General features: G+C 35.4%; 1 pseudogene; it reads right to left on the bottom strand.

The window, feature by feature from the left end:
* Positions 1–4941: 4941 nt before the first annotated feature.
* On the bottom strand, positions 4942–5871 carry LOC147492943 (large ribosomal subunit protein uL2 pseudogene; annotated as a pseudogene).
* Positions 5872–6314: the final 443 nt, after the last annotated feature.

Below are 6314 nucleotides of genomic sequence, written 5' to 3'. Positions count from 1 at the left end.
ATTTTTAAATCCACCTAGTAAACAAATACTTCCCAAGGATAAACCACTTGACACCTTCATTTTAAGACTTGAGACAGTCCCTAACTACACCATGAATGAGTTTTATGTTAAACCCACATCCTTATTTTTTTCCATGCTTTCCCTCTAAAACTTATCCCAATCCACCATATTTTCCACAACCATTCACTTTTCCACACTTATTCACTAGGACACCCTCTCGTTCAAAGATGAAACATAAGGTGCATGCTCAGTTATGTTATAGGTCTATCCGACTTCGCTTTCATTCCACTAGGCTGCGTCGTAGGAAATCTTGGTGCTTGATTGTGTTTGGATATGTTTTCTGTGATAGTTATTTATGGAACGATCCACAACTATTTCGGTTGTTGATATATGATAAACTGCATATTCATACATATGTTTAGATAAGTCTAGGGAATCTGACTTTAAAAGACCCAAGTTTTCGTACAATACCAACTTTCTGGAGTATAGGCCAAACAAAAATTTCAAACTTAAAAAGAGTTTTCCAATTTTGTTTGGGGGTGGCGTATTTTGGTATTCATTTCAAATCTTGTTGCCACCCTAAGCCCTGTCATGTTTACTCCAAGAGAGTTTGTGTTAGTTAGTGCAATAACAGTTTAATTGTGCTTCATATTATCATATCATCTTTACAATATTTACATTACAGTGTGCCAAATTTTGCCACGCTTCTATGGTAAATTCTTTCCTTATCTCTTTACACTTTGAGGACAAAGCGTTCGATTGTTTGGGGTGGGATAGAAACATTTGCAAAAATTAGACACTTTTAGGATGTAAATTATGCACTTTTATTTATAAAATGTTAAAAATTATAAAAATTAGTTAGTTACATAATTTAATTGTGCTATTGAATTGTTTCATGAACCCCCTTCTCCCAAATTGTTTGGGGGTGGTATAGAAACACGATGTAAATGTTAAGCACATATTAGGTTGTATATTACGTATTATTTGTCTTAAAAAAAATAAAAAAAAATAAAAAAAAAAGTTTATGCTATACACTTAGGAATATTGGTATTGTTTCTTTCTCTATGCTCTTAATAATCTAGAAGTCTCACGTAGCTTTTGCATTAGAATAGTTTTTAGAAACTTAGGTTAATATATAGGTAATAATCTTTGCATCTATCTATAAATATATTACATGAGTATCTATGATTGTTTGGCAGTAAGTTTCTGAAATCTAGGCTAGAGTACTTATTTTACAAATCCTGTGAGAATATAGCCTAAAGCCTTATATGAGTGAAACATTTGAGAAATGACACAAGGGAGAAGTATATTCCGAATAGAGAAATCACACGTCCACTTGCTTGACCACTATACCATGTCATAAGAGAGAATTTAGGCCCTTTTTGGATCGATATAGCTAGAAATTCTGACCTAAGTATATTTTCTACTAGTCGCCCCACTGAGCCTTTCATTAGCCCTTCCATAAACCACAAATCCTTTACCCTGTTACAAAATAAAACAAAATAAAAAAATTCAACCTACCCAATTTAGATAAGTCTGAGAATAGAATAAGGAAGAAAGAAGAAGAGAAAAACCTGTGTAAACAAAAGTTAGTTAATTGCTTCAAAAAAATAAAGAAAAGAAGTTTCCATCCAAAGAAAAGAAAAATAAAAATAGAAATAAAATAAAATAAAAACTCCAAAAAAATAGAATAAAAGGAGTCAAAAGCCAAAGAAAAAGAAAAAAAAAAAATATGGCTAAGGATGGAAACAAAGTGTAGAAGCAAAAGTAAATAACAAGGTTTTCTACTTACATAATATGAAGACTCTATTATCTCAGACTTGTCCCTTTTGAATATCCATTTCCTTCCTTCTTAAACCATCTCCTAATCCCCGCAACACCTAATAAAGACTTCTAGCTTAATTAGGAATAGGTTAGTGGGATAGTAAGTGGCAGATGTGTTTGATCAACTTCGGCTTCCTTGTGTGTCATTGTGATTGTAAGGTAAAGTATGCCCACCGCATTAATCGGAGTAGCAAAACTTGAGTGGAAAAATCAGAGTGATTTTTGTCTTGACTTTTATGTGAGAACCTACTTAAGTACGCTTATTCCAAAGTTTCAAAACGGACTGTTATTGCATTTCATAGCATTACTCATTGTATATATGTTTATTAAGTAGATGATTGATTATTATGCATATATTAGCTTAGGTTTCAAACATGATTATTCTCAGTATTCATTGCTAGTAAGATGTATAGATAATTAAGACATAAATAAGGAAACAATAGTTTTATTTTAGTCGTTGTAGTATAGTTGAAGTTTGTGAGTACCTTTATCGAAAACTCTCACGAGGCTATAACTCGTCCACTAGGGGAATTCCTAGTGGTTTAAGGCCTTGTTGCATATATGGTCAATGCAATCGCGACTCAAATAAACGAGAGTAGTTAGAACTCCATTTTTGGTCACTTATTCAAATTTCTCATCTTTGCTTGAGGACAAGCAAAATGTTGTTTGGGGGTGGTTTGATAAGAGCCCAAAACTATAGTTTTAACCCCTTAATAATCATACTTTTAGACCAATTATGTGAGTAATAATTAAGAGTTAACACTAATTACGTGTTTTTATGCATTTCAGGCTTCAAAGTCGATTATGTGCAGAAATGTGCCACTTTAGCTAGATAAAGGAGCAAAGGTCGGTTACTAGGGAGTTTCGTGATTAAAGGCCAAGATTCAAGAAGATAAAGCCTTTCTAAAGCCCGGTCAAAAGCTGAAAAGTCGACGCTGAGGCGTAAAATGAAGACACAAGTCAGCAGAACTTCCGAAGGCCGTATCTTTGGACTCAGACCTCGGAATGGGGCCTATCTTATGTCAAAACGACCGGCTCGGAAAGAGCTTTCCAATGGTCCAAGCCTTGACCTAATCAGAGGAGCAAAAGTTGACGAAAAGTCTATTGAAGCCAACTGCAACTGAAGAGGCCATTTTGGACTAAAGAAATTGGGTTTTGGGCCTGATTCTCTGGCCCAAAACATGGCTCCAAGCCCATTCACGATTTTTGGATCTGAATGTATAAAAACCAAAGCTTTACTCTTTGTTAATGGTAGATAGTTAGACCTAGATTAGTTAGCCTCCATTAATTAGTTTTAGAACTTAGTTTAATTAGTTTCAATTCATTGTATTAGATTAAACCCTTGAATCTTGTTCTTCATTTGATTAGATCAATAAAGTAGTATTTTTTATCAATTTCGATTTTTGTCATTTCCATTTCTAGATCTAATTTCAATTCTTGTTCTTATTTCATTTTAGTTATTAAATTAGATGTCATTATTGTTTGATTAAGTAAATTTCAATTCTTTACATTATGTTTAGTTTAGATTCAATGGGAAATGTTAGTTTGATGAATCAAGGGTAAAACCTCTATTAGAGGGGTTGATGAAGCCTTGATGAAAACTTAGTTGTTAGTGTAGAATTGTTTGTAGATTCTATTCCACTCTAGAAGGTCGTGTTTCGCCATGAGAATGGGTGGACGACCTCACATGCTAGTTAGTATTTGGTAGAAATGCCACGAACACTAGGGATTAGAACTCGAAATTCTTGCCGTAAGAACGTAAGAATCGAGATACAACAATCTATGCTAGGTTATTAAGTTGGATTCGAGGTGGATTCAATTCCCCTCTAATCTTTTATCTAGATTCAAAAACAATCATATTTCCATAGCATTCGTAGTTTAAATTAAAATAATCAATTTCATATTGCATCGTAGTATAATCCCCCCCTCGTAAAACTCTCATTAGACTTAAGACCGACTAATTAGATTAGGAAACATTGCATGCTAGAGAACTAGGAGTGGAACAAATTTGTTACTCCACGCTATTTCGATAGAATTGAGAGTAGAGAATCTTTGATAAATATAGGCATCATAATTTAGTTTTAGTTTACTTACGTTTTGAGTTCATCGTTCATTTCGTAGGTAGACTATCCTTTGCCGATTATCAATAGCACAAGCTTTTATTAAACCCTTGTTGCGACGACGTTGGTGTCGCTTACATGGCTTTTTTATTTGCCGCGATATTCAATTTCTCAACCAAAGTTTGTGGCGGGCCTTTTTTCATTCTCAACTCCAACTGAAAAAAATGAAAAATTAGAAAGCCCTAAAAACACTTTACTCTCTCTCTCTCTCTCTCTCTCTCTCTCTCCTACCTCCCCATCTTATTCCTCTCTCCTCCTCCCTCCATTCCTCCACAAAGCTCCACATACAAAGCTCTCTCTACCTCTTTCTTTATTAAAGTTTAAAGCTTAATTTCGGTTTTGGTTTTGGGTTAATCCTCCACCACAGGCAAAGCTTCGACTTTGGTTTCAGGGATTAAATGTGGTTCAATATGTGATTTTAGGTCTTTAATTGTTGGATTTTGGGATAATTAGTTTGATATCCAATTAGTTTTGGGATAGTTCGCCTAGTAAAATGTTGTTTGATGATTTTGCTGGTTAAACATTTAAATTCTGTTCAGATGAAATCTCACCGTAAAATCCTCGCCCTTTTAGATTTCTTTGTCAATATTAATATATGTTGAGTAATGGCAAAGCACCTCAGGTATTGCAAGTTCATACTCTAGCGATAGGCTATAATAAGAATGGAAGTAGGATTGAAATTGACATACGAACATATGTCTTAAGTGTTCCTTGGTGTACCACCCGAATCCACACACACACCTTTCTTTGCTTTGATTCAAGTATTTCTTCTAATTTTTATTCTATTGATTTGGACTTTAAGTCTACTGTATTGACAATATTTGATCGAATACATGCTTCAGTTCCTTAAATCAGAATTCAAGAGTATTTTTCTAATTTTTATTCTAATGATTTTGACTTTAAGAGTGGAGATTGTAGGGACCTTTTTTTTTTTTATAGTTGATGCCACCCGATGGTTATCCGAATAGTGTTAGTAGTTTTTTTTTAGAAGAAAAAATAACAATTAACAATCATAGTTGCCATCCTAATTATAAAACAAAGCATAGCAAGTCTTCTCTCGTCTTTTCTCAAAATGTGAATAACAAATGTCTAACACAGATCATTTCGAAAGACAAAGTGAAAAAATTGAGAACGAATGCATAATATCTAAGCCTTCTCTTTAGCAGCATTGGCAACAGCTTGACCGTGGAGACGACCAGTCCTCTTAGTAGCAATGAGCCCAACTTTCTGTCCTGGAGGGGCATCACGACGAACAGTACTAGGATGCCCAATGTGTTGGTGATTACCACCACCATGAGGATGCTTAACTGGATTCATGGCAACACCACGAACCTTGGGCCAACAGTTCCTCTTCACTCTGTATTTGTGATAAATGTTTCCTGCCTTCAGCATAGGTTTCTCAGTCTTACCTCCACCAGCGACCTGACCAATCATGGCACGACATCCGCTTGGAACAATCTTCTTGGCACCAGAAGGTAGTTTAATCCTGCTCATCCCATTGTCAAGATTATGACTAATACCAATAGCATAATCACCGGAAGCTCTAGCAAGGACACCACGATCACCAACATGATGTTCAACATTACAAACAACAGCTCCTTTAGGTATACTTCTCAATGGTAAAACATTCCCCACCATTAAATTAGCTTTCTTCCCACAATAAACAAATTGTCCTGTATACATTCCTTTAGCAGCAATAAACAGTTCTTTCTGATGCTTGTAACAAAATGGATGACGGAATGTTACTTTCGGGCTAATGGAGCTCCACGACTTCGGATCATGGACTATTTCAGTTACTACTCCTTTCGGTACCCGTTACATTCACCAAAGTCGAAAGGACCGAAACGAAGCGGTCCTTTGCAGTGGTGGGTGTGGGATTTGAATACGGACCGCCTCCTTTACTGTGGCTTCGAATCACACATCCCATTTTTTGGTTTTCCACTCGTGTTTTTGAGGAAGCGGCTAGGAGAGAATATGGAGTATTCGTTATGTCATGGTGTTCAAGGCATAGCTAGTCAAGTTACTGGTGTTCTTGCTACTCAGGTATACCATTTATCTTATTTGTGGATGACTATTTAGTTTGGATTGGCTTATGTTTTGTGTGATTCTATTTGGTTTTACTTTATGCTGTCGGATTGGGGAAAGGTGAAATTCCTATAGCTGCAACTATTAATTGGGTACTTAAGGATGGAAATTGGGTATTTGAGTAAAATATTTCTATCGAAATATGGTCGCCATTTTTATGTGAATCCAAAAGGATGGAGATTGTTTGCCAATCTTTTGGAAAATGTTGTATACAGTCTGGCGATACTAACATTTGCCTTTCCTCATCTCTTTGTTCCAATTGTTGCAGTCACTGGAGCAGGTCAT

This window comes from Coptis chinensis, chromosome 6, assembly GCF_015680905.1.
Source record: "Coptis chinensis isolate HL-2020 chromosome 6, ASM1568090v1, whole genome shotgun sequence".
NCBI lineage: Eukaryota > Viridiplantae > Streptophyta > Magnoliopsida > Ranunculales > Ranunculaceae > Coptis > Coptis chinensis.
Note: the sequence above shows the minus strand (reverse complement) of the source record. Positions and strands in the feature narration are given on the sequence as shown.